This window comes from Stomoxys calcitrans, chromosome 5 (genome assembly GCF_963082655.1).
Source record: "Stomoxys calcitrans chromosome 5, idStoCalc2.1, whole genome shotgun sequence".
In the NCBI taxonomy this organism is placed as follows: domain Eukaryota; kingdom Metazoa; phylum Arthropoda; class Insecta; order Diptera; family Muscidae; genus Stomoxys; species Stomoxys calcitrans.
Genome location: NC_081556.1, coordinates 77311841 through 77327793, shown reverse-complemented (window position 1 = coordinate 77327793; position 15953 = coordinate 77311841). Strand labels below are relative to the sequence as shown.

Here is a 15953-nt window from a genome sequence, read left to right as displayed (position 1 = left end):
CTGCGGCACCCCGTTCGGACTCGGCTATATAAAGGAGGTGCTTATCATTGAGCATAAACTTGAATCGGACTGCACTCATTGATGTGTAAGAACAGGGGCATCCCTGTTCCTTAGTGGAATGTTCATGGGCAAAATTTGGTTTTTGCAAATTTGCAATTTGTATACGGTGAAACCATGCATCGTCTTACCAACGAACAACGTTTGCAAATTATTGAATTTTATTATCAAAATGCATGCTCTGTTAAGAAAGTTCATCGCGCGCTTCTTTCATTTTATGGACGAAGCTCATTTTTTGCTCAATAGGTACATAAACAAGCAGAATTGTTGATTTTGGAGTGAAGATCAGCAAGAAACTACCAATGCATCCAGAAAAAGTCACAGTTTTGTGCGGTTTATGGGCTGGTGGCATCATTGGACCGTACTTCTTCAAAGATGATACGAATCGTAACGTAACCATGAATGGTAAGCGCTACCGTGAGATGATATCCAACTTTTTTTGTCCAAAATGCAAGAACTTGACTTGGATGACATGTGGTTTCATCAATGGACTCATTGAAAGGCGAGTTCGGTGAACATTTTATTTTACTTTCGGGACCGGATCGTTCTATAGCGCATAGATCCACCCTTTGTATTCTTCAAAATTCTTGCAATTTTGTCGTAAACAAAATTCTAACGTTTTTCATAAAAAAAGTTTACGTGTCGAAAAGTTCGTTTATGGCAAATATTTTTTTTTTTTTTTTGCAAGTAGAGAGACAAATTTTTACCGCCTTTTTAAAAAAATTTAAAATTTCCGAAGGTAATGCTGATCAGAAATTTTGTCCCCATTAAAAATTCAATTTGGGAAGAAATCCCCAATTCTGGCAACACTAAGCTTCAAACCACCCACTGGAATTTAGGTAAATGAACTTCAGTACCAAATTACTCTTACGCATCTAAGCTTTCATTCAAGAATAAACGAGCAAGGGAACATTGCACTTTGCTAAATAAGGCATTGATATTTGCTCTCTCATTAAAGCCCACGTTAAGTAGGGTTACCAGCTGATTTTCTCGCTTATTATATATGGAGAAGTATGTTTTCCCCGATATACTGAGTACGTAGCCTTTTCACCATCCTTTTAATTCCGATGTTGGTAAGCTGGTAAAATAGTAAAAATGCTGTGCCATCATCCAAACTGAATGATAACGTGTAAAAGTGGATCAATATATTTTAAATAAATTTAAATTAGGAATTCAAATCATAAATATAAACTCCGTAGCACATTTTAAAAATGATTTATTTATATATTTTCTTTACATTTGGTTTTTTCGGATGAATGTCAGTGTTGTTTAACGTGAAAATGAAATGCACTTAGTCAGCGATTTCACAAGGGAAAACGTGAACGCGAATGTCAAACCCAGAACTAACTTTCTTTTATTACTCCTCAAAATATTGGTCTAAAACCCTCAAATATTTGCTATAGTCCGTTGGGAATGTCAATGGGAAAATTTGCAAATTTTCAGGTATAACTGTCATATATAAGTTTAAAAATTTCCTAAATACTTCAAAAATGTTTTATATTCCTTAATCCTTCAATTTTACAAGCATATAACATTAAAAATTTTCCAATTTTCTATAAATTGCTAATTTGCTAATTGCTAATTTTGATCGAATTTAAATAAAAGCAGACAAAATAATTAATACTACATTCAACCAAATTTGTTATTCAAAATAACAAAAATATTAGCTAAAACAGCAGTTTTTTTCTGCTGAAAATAGGAAAGCAGACATTACTACTGTTTCAGCAAACATAGGGCTGCATTATTAGCAAACATTTCTGTCAGATAAATCAGCAAACAAAATCTGCTGAAAAAATGTTATGCTATTTTCTATGTTTGCCTGTTACTTGTTTTGATAACTTTAGACATTTTTTTTAGAAATTTTGTTGGAAGAGATTATTTTAATCTGTGGAATGCAGAAAAATGCACGTGTTTCTTGTGGAATACCGGTCAAAATGGTGGAAAAAGTGGTGCATAATAATCTTTGGAGTTTTTTGGTCAAATAAGGTGCTATCATTGTTTGGTCTGTCTCTAAAAAAAAAAATTTGACATAAATCTTTCAATTAGGCTTTTTGTATTGTAAAAAAAGCTTAATATAGTAGCATTTTAAATGCATCTTTTTTATAAATTTGTTGACTATAGTTTCGTTTCCCTTACCCGTAATTTTCAGTTAAGAGTATTTCTGATAAGTGAAATTCGTTTGCAGTTAAGCGATAAGGCACAAGTGAGAAAGAGTTCAGGACACTATTCAATTATGAAATAATTGAGCTGGAAAAAATGCTCAGTAGAATTCTTTAAATGCCAGATACAAACACAGTAGTTTTTACTTAACTTTCAAGTTTTGCACTCATTTTGTGGCAGCAAAGCGATTTTAGCACTTATCTTTAGCGTGTTTAAACGACAAAATGGGCCAGTTATCCGATTCGCCTGTCCAGTTATCCGATTCGCCGATTCGCCTGGTACAGAATGTATAATAATCAGTTACATCTTATTTTCTGAATATATGCATAAGAAACCCATTTTCTTCTCTATACCGCACAAAAAGTTCAAACGTGAGTGTTTGACAAATGAAGTTATATTAATTTTTGGTTTTTTTTATGGCTGGTAAATAATAAAATTAAATGAAAGTGATTAAGAGAATAATGCGAATTCTTTCCAAATATTACTGGTCGTTAAATGAAATTCGCACTTCAACTATTTGCCGTTGAGAGAGTAATCAAATCAGGTAAATCAAAGCTACTGTATTAGGGAGATGACAAAATATATTTCTGTTAATTTTATAGATGTAGCCTAGTACTGACTTCATTCATTGTGAAATCCGACGGACTCTATTTTTTGCCAGAACAGCATGGCGAGACAATTAAGGAGTGTCTCATTTGTAAATACAACAACTACAAAATCATGTGGTGCAATCCGCCATGTTGTCATCAAGCTGAACGAAGTTTTGCACACAAAAAGAAATTTGTGTGCGTGTGTTTATATGAAATGCGAGAAAGGAGATAACAAAAAGAGAATGCAAACAAAAATCTATCATCTTAATACCGGCAAAACTGGCCGGCTGTTAACAGCTGTTCGCGTGAGACCACCTTTTGTAAATCCGCCTTGCCAGCCAGACACAAACAAAACCACACCACAAAGACAGCATCATTGAAACCTAGGCAAATTTTTACAAGGTAAAGTCAATAAACCAGCTGATGGAATTACCAATTCCAGAGTTGTTTCGTAATTCCACTAGAACGTCAGATGCTTTGTTTGGATTTTAACATGTTTTTACATTTTGTTCCTTTTTCACATTTTAATTGGCTTAACTTTTCTTTTACACGTTTATAATCATAAATCTTTTGTCCTGTGACTGCAACTCATGATAATGCAAATAAAAACTAGAATGTCAATTAGTGGAAATTTGCGCCACCATCTCCACAGGGTTGTATAGTTGATTTCGTTGTTGTTGGGCTAATGGCTTTACCCTGTATAGATTTGCCTAGGGAGCATTTGTCAATTAATTGAAGCGAAATTTGTATTTGTATTGGCGCAGCGACTTTTTTTTAGTTAGTAGTAGAGATCTAGATTTAAGTAGATTGTCGAAGCTACAGCCATAAAGGGAAGTAGCCAAATGAGAAACATGTTGAGTCCTTCTTATACCATAGACATACCCAATAATGCTGTTGAATACTACATTTAATTTTCGTTGGCTTAGTGAATCGCAGCTTGAAAAAAGTTCACACCCATAGATCAGGCTAGGAATTAGATATGTCTTTGCTAACAGAATTCGTATTTCGATTGGTGTATAAGTATGTGTTATCCACACTGCTCGCAGCTATCCATATGGCTGCCCGGCAATAGCATTTATTTGATTTGACCAAAAGAACTGTTAAAAATCACACCTAAATTGTTAGCTCTAGACACAATATCAATTTTCTGTTGATTTATAGTGATATCCAGGTCTCGCAAACTAAATATTTTATTTTTGTGAATAACAATCATTTTCGATTTCTAGGGGTTCAGAAATAAACCATTTGCTGTAGCCCACTTATAGAAATGGGAGAGGATCTCTTTGAGTTTAGCAAAGTATTCACTAATATTATTAACAGAGCCGCTAAGGAATAACTAAACGTCATCAGCATACATAAGGATTTGGCTATGGACCAGCTGGGTAGGAAGAACGTCTGCGTAGAGTGAAAAAAAAGCGGACCAATTATTGAGTCTTGTGGAACTCCTTTAGGCACTAGAATAGGCTCTGATATTGAATCACCTACGTACACTGACTGTTGCCGATTACTAAGATATGATTGAACCAATTTGATAGAAGTATCGCTAAAATTGAAAAATCTTCTGAGCTTCATATATAAGTTATGATGATCAACCGTGTCGAAAGCCTTTGAATGATCTAGAAAGACGAGAAAAGTAACATTGCCATAATCAATTTCGTTTCTAATTCTAATGATGGGCACGAAACCCGGATTGTCTAACGGACAGCAAAGATTTATGATGGAGATATTGGGACATTTGTTTATGCAATATCTTCTCATAAACTTTCTCGAAAACTTTTAGAAATCGAACGGAAATCATTATTCGATTTAGGGATTGGGATTATCTTTGATCTTTTTCAAATAGTCGGATATGCACTGGTGATTAGAATTGAATTAAAGAGATGAGTAAAATAAGGTAGAAGGTAAGGAACTAATATTCTAATGAATCTTGGGTCAGTGTTATCAAGACCAATAGCATTTGACTTGACTGATCTAAGGCAATGAAAAACTTCGTCGCACATCTAAACTCAAAACTGCAATCAACATTTGTGCTTTCCGAAAGCCTATTAGTGTCTTAGTACAAAGCCGAGTCTATATCTAAGGTAGGAATATTAACAAAAGTTTCATTAAATTCATTTATATCACCATGGTAATTAGAAATTGCCTTGGATTTTCCAATCCCGATATCGTTTACAACCTTCCACTTGCCTTTCGTGTCTAACGCTGAATAATATCGTAATTTTGCTTCACTAATGATTGCATTAACTTTATTTCTTGCCGTGCGGAATTCCTCATGATGTTCAGGCGTTTTAGAACGTTTCCACCTGGAGTAGGCTAGGTCCCTGTTACAAATAAAATTCCTAATTCCAGCGACATTTCGATATTATTTTGCTCATAGAATTCAGTACCACTTCTATGAAATGTGTTCGTTCTTTCTTCGTTACCATTTTTTTTAAATGCGTTTTGACAGTTGTTCGGTCGAAAAGTCGAAGCCAGTACTAGGCTTTACACGCATATTTCCAATTCCCGAAAAATTCCATAGAAATTACTTTTTCACTTATCCGACAAAAACTTTTTCAGATAAGTCAATAATTTCACTTAAGCGAATTTAAATGCAAATAATAATACCTTAAAGGAATCGTTCCTTCTACCAAGTTTCACCAGAGCGGGATTTTTCACTTAAACGCATTACAGTCATGCAGTTTCGACTATAGTATATATTTTTAGTTTACTCACGGATACGATATTAGGTCTTAAAATTATTTTTGACTTTGTATTACATTCCATGAAATTAAAGAAATACAAAATTCAAAATGACCAAAGAATTTAAAACATTTGGTAACTCTGACTGGTACAAAAACGCAGAATACACACATCATAATTGTTAAAGAAAAATGTATTAACTAAAAATTTTTTATTTTCAGAAAAAGACAATAATGGTTCTTGTTTAGAACTACATACTGTATTTTAGAGTAGTGTAGTTGAGTAGATGTTGAACAAATGTTTTTACAAGAATTTTCCTCTCATTTTATTCTTGAGCAGGTCCAAATTGAAGATTTTGCATTAATACACTTATACACAATTCATTGCCTTATGATTCTCTGTACTTATTTTTCTTAGCTCTTTTTCGCTTTGTCTGCGATTCTCTCTTACTCTCAGTACGTCGAGACTTTTTGTGGGGAATCTAAAAAATGCAAGAGACGTGTTGATTTACTTTAAATGTTTTTTTCTTTTCTCATTTTTTTTTTTCTTCTTATTTGCTGAGTCGAAACTTGGACTTTGGACCTGTTCGTTTTCTTGAGATGAGCACCGCTAGTGCCGTCGTTACTCGTGCACCAGCAGTGCTTAATAGTATGAATGTGTTGTTGTTGGTGTAGGGTTTATTTGTGGTTCTTTTCTTGTTATTCAGGTTTTCTCTGGGTTTGTTTTGATTGTGTCCATCAATAAAATAGAAGGCCTTCGTCTCGTATGTAGTGCTGACTGAATAATCAAAAGCTTGATGTTTTCCGTGTGTAGGTATCTTGGGATAAACTAAAAAAAAAATAATGCAGTCGATGGCAGTGGTTTATATACTTCTGCCTTCCTATGTATTTGAATCATCCTCTTCACTTTAATGACCGCCAGTCTATTTTAATCTCGGCTTGAACTACATACATACGTACAAACTTAAAAAAAAAAAAACAAATTGAGACTTTGTTGTTGTTGTTGATGTTATCATGTGCCTTAATTATCATCACCTACACAAACGAATTAGTTGGTGTAAATCTGCCAACTAGGAGAGAGAGATGATAAATGAAAAAGAGAGGCATAGATAAATTGTGGAAAATCTATGAATTAAATTACAAAAGTTTGTTTACTCTCGTTATACAACAATGACATGAAATCGCTAACGGTGCAGGTGCTTCATGTCTATGGGATCAATACAACAAAAACTACTGTCAGCAAGTCATTAACAGGTCGCACAAAAATCACTTTGTGCAAAGTTTATCAACACAAAAATTACAAGATTAATTTTTTTTTATAATTCGATTTCTTGCGAAACAATAAACGTGTTGTTTAATAATAAATGCTCTTGGCTGATAATAACCAATGGAAATGAGCAACTGCGTCACAAACAAATTATAGGTTGATGCAAAACAACATTGAGTGCAGGGTGTACTTCTAAAAAATGCATTTTTCATAAAAAGAAATAAAAACAAGTAAGTGGCATGGACGTGAAACAAATTCTTAACAATACTACTTCGCAATTTTTTATTATATTTCAAGTGCGATTGCGTGCACAGCCGCATAATCACACTTGCGGGTCACACTTGGGAGCCTTCAAAAAAAAAAATAGTTAAGGTATTCAAACTAAACTACTATTTTTTCCTGAAAAAAACAATAATCGGCATGTTGGTATTTTACTATTTTCGAGGAATTAACACTTAGGTTAGGTTAGGACGCGGATATTAATCCGGCCCATGTCACCGTGGACATTGGTCGCATTCATTCGGTAAGGCATACCAAAAACCCATGTTCAAACTGAAGCATTAGTAGACGACATGGGAGTGAAAGCAGAGACAACGAGAACATGTTAAGGCTATTGATGAACAGCGGGACTCACAAAGGCACCGGAATCTTGGAGCAATGAGGATAATCGAAGGCTTTTCATTGCAGCTCTTATGGTAAAGGAAGCCTTGAGAAATTTCCAAACATTTAAGTCACCCGGACCTGTTGGAAAATTTCCTGCGAAATTTCCGCCTCCAGAAGGAGGCATATTCTCCAAGAGCCTGGCAGAAGGCAAGGGTGGTATGATATAATGCTACATCAAAGGCCTATTGACCTATAAGCCATACATCCTTAATACTCTTAACCATGGAACGTATTGTGGATACTTTACTTTAATTGGCTATGACAGAATGTTTGTTCCACTAGCCGAACGTAGAATAGCGTTCCAAGCTTCACGATCTTCTGCGCTCATTCTAAAATCTCTGACACCGAGTTTCGAGGTGTCTACCACCACTTGATCTTTCCATCGGGTTTTTGGTCTTCCCGGTTTGCGGGTACCACTTCTTCTTCTTCATCCATTCTGAGAACATGACCTAGCCAACGCAGCCGTTGTATTTTGATGCGTGTTACTATACTATCGTCGTCATACAGCTCGTGGTTCATACGTCGCCTATATTCTCCATTTTTGCAAACTGGTCCATATATATATTACGAAGAATCTTTCTCTCAAATACTCCAAGCACTGCCTCATCACGTATTGTGGATTCCATGATAAATACAACACAAACAGCTTGCTAATGTCAAGGGAAGTTCGGTGAAGACTGCCCTGCATGAAGTTGAGCATAAAATAGAAAAATATTTCGATGCTAAGACGTACAAATTGGCAGCATGCAATGACATTGACGGGGCTTTGAAAACACTGATCCAATCCTTTGATCAGTACCGGGTGGACAGGTTTCTAATAGACTGGATTAACCATATGCTAAGGAGCTCAGACGGCTTAGAGATGTTGGACAAAATGTAGGCTCGAAATGGTGTCTGAATCCAAACATAATTCATTGGCTCTACAGGAGCGTGAGTAGACCAAATCTTTCTTACGCCTCAGACGGCGATGGGGAAAAAGTGAAAAGGTTCGGAGAACGTGTTGTCTTGAAATAGGCGGGGCTACTTGGAGACTATTCAAGATATTCGACCCATAAACATACATAGTAAGTGTGAGGCAGCCACTGCGGCTAAGAGACTTAAGGCAATGGGAGAATAAATAGAGGATAAGTGCAGCTCATACCATTGCGGTATAATCGAGGCGAAGATAGGAAGCCTGGAAGAAATGACAGAGGTTTCGTATACTTAAGACGATACTTGTGGTCGAGTGAGGCACAGCGGCAAGGTCTTGGATGGACGGAACTGTTTTATTGCCATCTGGAAATTCATGCTACACGGATGCATCAAAGCTAGAGAACGCAGATACAGAGATCTATTTTCGACGAAGGTGGTGCTTATGCGTAAGGTGGTATGGCGTTAATGGGAGGACGTCGAGTGTGAACATCTTTACGGTCAGTAAACTGACCATCAGGACGGTAAGGTCACGAAGAGTCTTGGAGTATTTGAACGAGATTAAAGCTTTCTAGGAGGAAGGCAAGATGTGCATTGTTTGGGTGTAGGGCCATTGCGGAATAAGGAAGAATGAAAGAACAGACGATTTATCCGCAAAGGCCACAGCACTGTTGCTGGTAAACTTGGTTAATCCGAAACCTTTCTAGACGATGCAATCCTAGTTAAGGGCGTGGGTGAAACGCTCGGTAGGACGACGAAAATCCTATGGGGAGATCTGGATCGTGAAAAGACGAGGCTATTACTGAAAGAAAGTAATAAGGAGAAAAATATAGGTTTCACTTTCATAGCGGGTCACATAGTACTGCGAGCGCACTTGTGCAGAATCGGTGCGACAAGTGATAGCATGTGTAGGGCATGTGGGGAAAATGATGAAACTTTGGAGCATTTGAACCAACTTAAGGGCGAAGAATGGAGAACAATTTAAGATTTTGTTAGTAGCACGGAATTCCTGACTTAGATTTGTTTTCGAGGCTACTTTTTATACCCACTACCGAAGAATGGGGTATAATCATTTTATCATTCATGCAACTTCTTTTTAACCTAACATTACCAAACATTCATTAATTTCAATTGATTCTCCTAATTGTATTCCTTCCCAGATAAAACAGCGTTTATTGCAATCTTCAATGATGTTCTGATATGCAAGAACTCATGACATACTACGTCATTTCTTTTCGTCGAACTTGGCGTGCTTTTTGATTGTCTTCGATTGTACTTTGGTTCATAACCATATACCCATTGTTCTTCACAAATTTGACAATTCAGATGGACAACATTCTAAATTTTCTGAGTGATTTCAATGGGAAGGTTTTTTTTTGTTCAAAATTCAACCTTTCAAATAAAAGCCTCCCATAAGACCCGCCTATTATTGCGTGAAATCGATTTGGAACTTAGCTCAAGCATTCATGTCATATTCGAAGTGACGGATAGGTATTTTGTTTATTATCAGCCAGACACAACAGAGTTATCGCAAAATTAAATTATATAAAAAAAATTTCTTGTTTAATTCAAACAATCAACATTTTGCGTCAAATGGTGCATTTACTTATGTCCAGTCGATGGGACATCTTATCTCTACCAGAAATAAGTTAACGAAAAATTTAAGGCAAACTTGAAGGACCACCAGCCGTATATTTATGACTTACACTTTGTATCTTAATTGACGTATAGCTATAAAATTGTGAGTTATTTTTTAAGTGGATTCAAATTTATACGCAGTGGATTTAAATATTGGACTTTTATGACAAAATCATGTGAATATTCCAGGCCTCTGTTAATTTGTTTTTAATATTTTTGAATTCGGCAGCACTTAAAGGGAGTAATGATACTCATTTCCCCTAGTTTTTATTCAGGTCTCGATAATATGGTTGTCTCATTTGTGCAACAAGCTGAAATCATTGGGTGGAATCGTGCATCTTCGATCAGACTGTCACTATATATGTGGACAGTAAGGCGTTGCTGAAAGCTCTGGCGTCGGACCATGTGAGGTCGAAACTGGTTAGAAGATGCAAAAAGCTTCTTCAAATTATGGGAAAGGCTGTTGGGTTCCGTGTCATCAAGGTGGGGCAGGGAACGAAGCTGCCGACTACCTAACCAGAAATGGATGTGAGCCCTCCACTATTCGAGCTTCTTGGTAGGGTAGACACCTTATACGATGACCGCGTAAGTGAGGCCTGAGCTAGTGCTGTAGGTTGCAGAGTGTCAAAGTTTGACTTGGGTCTACTAATAGAGGTCCTGAGTGGTCATTGCGCCCCGGTAGCCGAGTTGGTAGCGTGCTTGGATTACCAGTGCAGGGGTCGTGGGTTCGATTCCCACCAGAAGCCTTGGTCTGTCGCTACTGTGGTATCACAATGGACTTAAAATTGTCTAAGTGAGTCTGTAAAGGACTGCCACTCTTACCTAACCTAACGTCAGATCTTCGACGTCGCGCTGGACGTAAGGAGGCGCTAACTTCTGCAGGATGTGCGATGACGAAGAGGAGTTAGAGACGGTCGAGCACCTTTAGTGTCACTGCCACGCATTCGCGAGGAGAAGGCACAGGCTATTGGTTGACACCTTAATCTGAAGGCCTGAATTGGCTGACTGAATCGTACTCTCGCCGGTAATAGTTTTATGTATGTTCTCTGTTTTTCCCGTTTTCTTTTTCTCTTCTAACTTATTCTAGGGCGAACACAATGGACCTAAGGTCTCCGAGTGAAGCGGTCATTAATCAATGTTTTTAATTGCGTGGCCTCCCACCTAACCTAACTGAATCCGCTATCTTGCTATATGTTGGTGTGGAGGTAATATGCAAGAAAGACGTAAACTGAGTGGCGGGTTTGCTGAGGTAAATAAAGATCTGAAATACATAGAAACAGGTCTTAATAAAAATTTTTGGGGCCACTGTAGCACAGACGCTGAACGCCTGGATTCGAATCCTGGCGAGACCACCAGAAAAAAATTTTTAGCGGCGGTTTTCCCCTCCTAATGCTGGCGTTATTTATGAGATAATATGCCATGTAAAAACTTCTCTCCAAAAAAGGTTTTTTTACGCCGTTCGGACTCGGCTATAAAAAGGAGGTCTCTTATCATTGAGCTTAAAACTTGAATCAGACTGCATTAATTAATATGTGGGAGTTTGCCCCTGTTTATTAATGAAATGTTCATGAGCAAATTTTCATTTGCAAATTTTCTTCCAAATATTATGCATGTAAATATTAAAGAAGAGAACACAAGAATAAATTTCATATTAACACACTTGACTAACGGGTCCGAAGCACTGCTTTGATTAAAAGATTAAAAAATTATAGAATTATAAAATGTAACTGGTTTCGTCGTTCTAGTATATCATATTTGATATAGGATTGGTTACTATTGAGCAAACTAATAATAGTTCTTCATTGCGTATGAGTAACATTTACTGTTTATCATACGCAACCAAGGATAACTTAAATGGCAATAACATCTCTCTTGTTCATAGTCCAAAATGACCTATTCATCTATTTTAGTTTAATTTACTGATTCAATAATTAAGCCAAACTAGGCCTTATACAGTTACAAAATTGACAACAGTAATGCATACTACTCCATTTTATCACCAAAAATATTTCCATTTAATATATAAAAACATTTGCAACCAAATACCTATGTATATTTTCTCGTGTGGTAACCACTGTACCTTAAAAAGTGTATTTTGTTATTTGTAAACCGTCTCCCCTATTCAATATTGAAGGGGCGAGAGCTAGCAATGAGTACAGAGTACAAGATCGTTTTGCGTAATCGTTTGCATTCAAATAAATTGTAACAACTGTAAATAGTTAGATAGTTCTCACATTTGTTCAAAGCTCAGAGAGTAGAAGGCGCCCAATTGATATCTCTCGCGTGTAATCTGCCTGTGTAGTATGCACATTTGCGGTTGCTTATCAGCGTTTTGAGAACAATCTGTCATTATTATCATCGCCGAACACCGGCATGTGGCTGGGTGAGTGTAAGTTCCAAGTTCAAAGTTCTTTGTCTGTCCGTACCTAAATGTGCATACACATTTGCATTCGAGTTCATATACGTGTATATTTGAGCAAATTACCGCATTATTTTGTTTTTGAGACATCAACAATTGTCCGTCTATTCTTAAAATTAGTGAATTTGGTTTTAGGGGTATTAGCGTGCACAAAAAAGAAGGATTTGTCAAAGTTAAAGATTTTTCCTTGAATAAAGGATTTTGGTGATTGCGAGGCATAATAAGCCGCTGTTTTGTAAAAATACAACCGTTTGTTACGAATTTCGATCGCTGATTGATTCTCATTTAATGTCATAAATGACTCTTAATTTGATTTTTTTTTTTTTTTTTTTTTTGAAAAATAGTATTTTTAACACACGCAATGAATTGTCCAATGATATCCTAGAAGAGTGTTTCACGACTCATACGGACGATTATTACGCAATGGGTTGTAAGAGAATCCTCGAGAAGAGTTGCTTAAACTTCCGCACACGCAATAGTTTGGCCAATGATATCCAAGAAGAATGTTTCGTGACTCATATGGAAGAACCATTGCGTACAAATTTTCCGGAAGGTTGTTCCATACATCGCGGCGACGAACGATCTTCCAAAATTATGAAAATTGTTTGTAGGGTATTTGTGAGGCTTTTATGTATCTTTTACAAAGACCCAAAGTCAATTTCCTAACATTCAACGATATGTTTGTCTTTAAAAATAACACGCAAATTTAAGGATTTACTAAACGTCTATTTAGAATGAACATTCTTTAATATCAAGTTAAAAATCTTTCACGAAAGAAATTTTTTCTTTTAAAAGAGTGTTTCACGACTCATACGGACGATTACAACGCAATGGGTTGTAAGAGAATCCTCGCGAAGAGTTGCTTAAACTTCCTCACACGCAAAAGATTGGCCAATGATATCCAAGAAGAGTGTTTCGTGACTCATATGGAAGAACCATTGCGTAAAAATTTTCCGGAAGATTGTTCCATACATCGCGGCGACAAACGCTTATGAAAAATGTTTGTAGGCTTTTATGTATCTTTTACTACGACCCAAAGTCAATTTTCTAGCATTAAACGATATTTTTGTCTTTAAAAATAACACGCAAATTTAAGGATTTATTAGACGTCTATTTAAGATGAGTATTCTTTAATATAAAGTTAAAAATTTTTCACCAAAGAAAATGTTTCCTCACAAATTTTAACAGTATTCAAATTAAATTCGTTATCTTGGTCTCAAATGTTTTAGGTTAGGACAAATTTTTTTGGTGTGCGAATAATAAGGGTATGACTGCAGACAAGAAAAATAGGCATGGTAAGTGATACGTATAGCCAGTCTAAGAAAATCGTCACTCCACCCACACCTTGAAATATTGACCAAGAAATCGTCTTTGTCGGCTAGAATCTTGTCTTCGCACACTTTACAGCAATTTCTTTTCAAACTTGCCTAATAGAACTCAAAGTGTTTACTGCAGATTGGAGACCATTCTTAGGTGAGCGCCACTCCACCAGTACTTTAAGAATTCTGAGTACGTATAAGTCAAAAATCACCTTCGCCCCATTTTTGAACAGTTTAAACTGTTTGCCGTATAACTTTGTCGATTGGATGGCAGTGGAAGTTTGGCCTTAATCCTACAAACCCTTTTGGGGTTTTGGGGGCTTGGTGTTTCCCACCCCCAGGTTGGCTTTTGTACAGTGAAATCACATCTTCTAAACCACTGTTACGTTTTATCTCATGCGTATCCCTTCCAATTATCTATTTTAACTCTTCCAATGAATTTTTATAATTTTAGAATAGGTACTGCATAAACATGTAAAAACAGCGCTCTTTTGGAGGCCAGTAACGTTAGGTGTGTTTCCCCCCAAAGAGTTTTGTTGTGAACAAAGAGAAAATTCCATAGTCAACAGGTCTTGGTTACAATTATAACAACAACATAACATTGATGAGTATATCGATATGTAGAAACAGGTATGTAACTGAAACATTTCTCTTTGTACGTTGGTGTTGTAATGCGTTGCAGCCTGCCTTGGTTGGTAGCTTGGTTTTATGTCCGTTTTATTGTTTTTCTTACAAAATCTCATTGACCAAGTCAATGAGCGAAGCTTGTGAATGCATTTCGACAAAAAATAAGACAAAAAACAAACATACCCATACATTATCAGGCCGAACGAACGACCCACAATAACACGTTTGTTCACATGCTTATTTACTTATGTACATACATACATACTCCGCAGAGTCTAGACTACCGCTATAAATTCGTTCATGGCGCATACGCAGTACATTTAATAAACTGACTCAACAAAATCTCTATTCGAAGTGGTTAACAGCAGCAGCTGCTGCAGCGATAAGAATACAATGGGTGTCTGAAATAAAACACAAGAGCGTGCCTCCAAAAGAAACAGAGGTATGTTCGTCTGCTTGATCGAATGGGCTAAAACGCGTTTATTTCTGGGCCAAATAAAATAACCTCACATGATGCAAACGAAAATCCCTAACAAATCGACCACCAACAAATGTGTGTCACATATTTCCCATTGCTCTCAACAAACAAATGATGAATGGATGTTTGTTTGTAGTGCTCTTTTATGGTGGGGAACACTTCACTCTCTGTGAAATTCTTTGCAAAGGAAATTGCAAATCTCCCTTGTAACGCTCTCATATCTCTCATACTCTTCTCCAACATACATAACTACACTTATGTTTTCCAACTAACAAAATAAAAAGCCACAAAATAAAATATGAACATACACACACACACACACACACAAGCACTTATGAAATCAACGTCTGTGGCACAGCAGTGTCGGCCGCAAAAGCAATAACAAATAACAGCAGAAGTCGGCTGCCACGATTAGTTGTGGGGGCTTTTTGAACCTCCACGTTTGATATTTGAATCAGTTGGCTTTCGAGTGGCTGTTGATCAACAAGATTTAACGGAAAAGTAAAACATCGGATTTCGCGTTATTTTGTTTGTTTTAGTACTCTTCTCTCTCACCCATTGCTGTTATTTTGTTATTATTTCACCTTCATTACAAACAACAACAAAATCCCCCTCAAAACGATAATCATTGTGTAAAAAAGTAAAAGTGATTAAATCGATAAAATCGGAACCGAAAACCTAAAAAAAGAGAAATAAAATAAGATAAGAAATTGAAGGAAGGAAAGCAGCAACACAAAATCAATCATACAAGTGAAAACTAAAAATAACTTAAAACTCAAAACTAGCGTGGAAATTATCTGTGTACGTGTGCACAGCAAAAGAAAATTAATAAACATTTTTAAATTAAGGTTAGTTTATTTTTTTTTCTTAAACAGGTTTTGAAATGTTTACATTTGCGTAATCTATTCAAATAACGTATGTATGTATATGCGTGATTGTGTGAACACAAAAGTTAAAGCTTTCAAACTACTTGAATTGTTTTAGTATGTCGAATGAATTGTAAAAATGGCCCAAAACCACAAAAAAATAGATCACATAGACTGTTTCAAGGTCTAAATAGGATAGAAGAACTTTTGGGCTCCTTGGCGGTGAGGGTTTTCGACATCTACTTTCAAAACCTGGGGCCGAATAACCGCATACGTGAT

At 36.4% G+C, this 15953-nt stretch overlaps 1 protein-coding gene across 3 annotated transcripts in view; it reads left to right on the top strand.

Annotated features, from left to right (window-relative positions):
• LOC106096031 (carnitine O-palmitoyltransferase 1, liver isoform) overlaps positions 1–15953 on the top strand; it is a 75004-nt gene that overhangs the window by 23224 nt on the left and 35827 nt on the right. For 2 of the 3 annotated variants that reach the window (XM_013263548.2, XM_013263546.2), the window contains exon 1: positions 15260–15656. The exons of the other annotated variant lie outside the window; for it this stretch is intronic. The gene's annotated coding sequence lies outside the window, so the exon portion shown is untranslated. Of the gene's footprint in view, positions 1–15259; positions 15657–15953 lie in introns of those variants that run through there. 3 annotated transcript variants of the gene reach the window in all.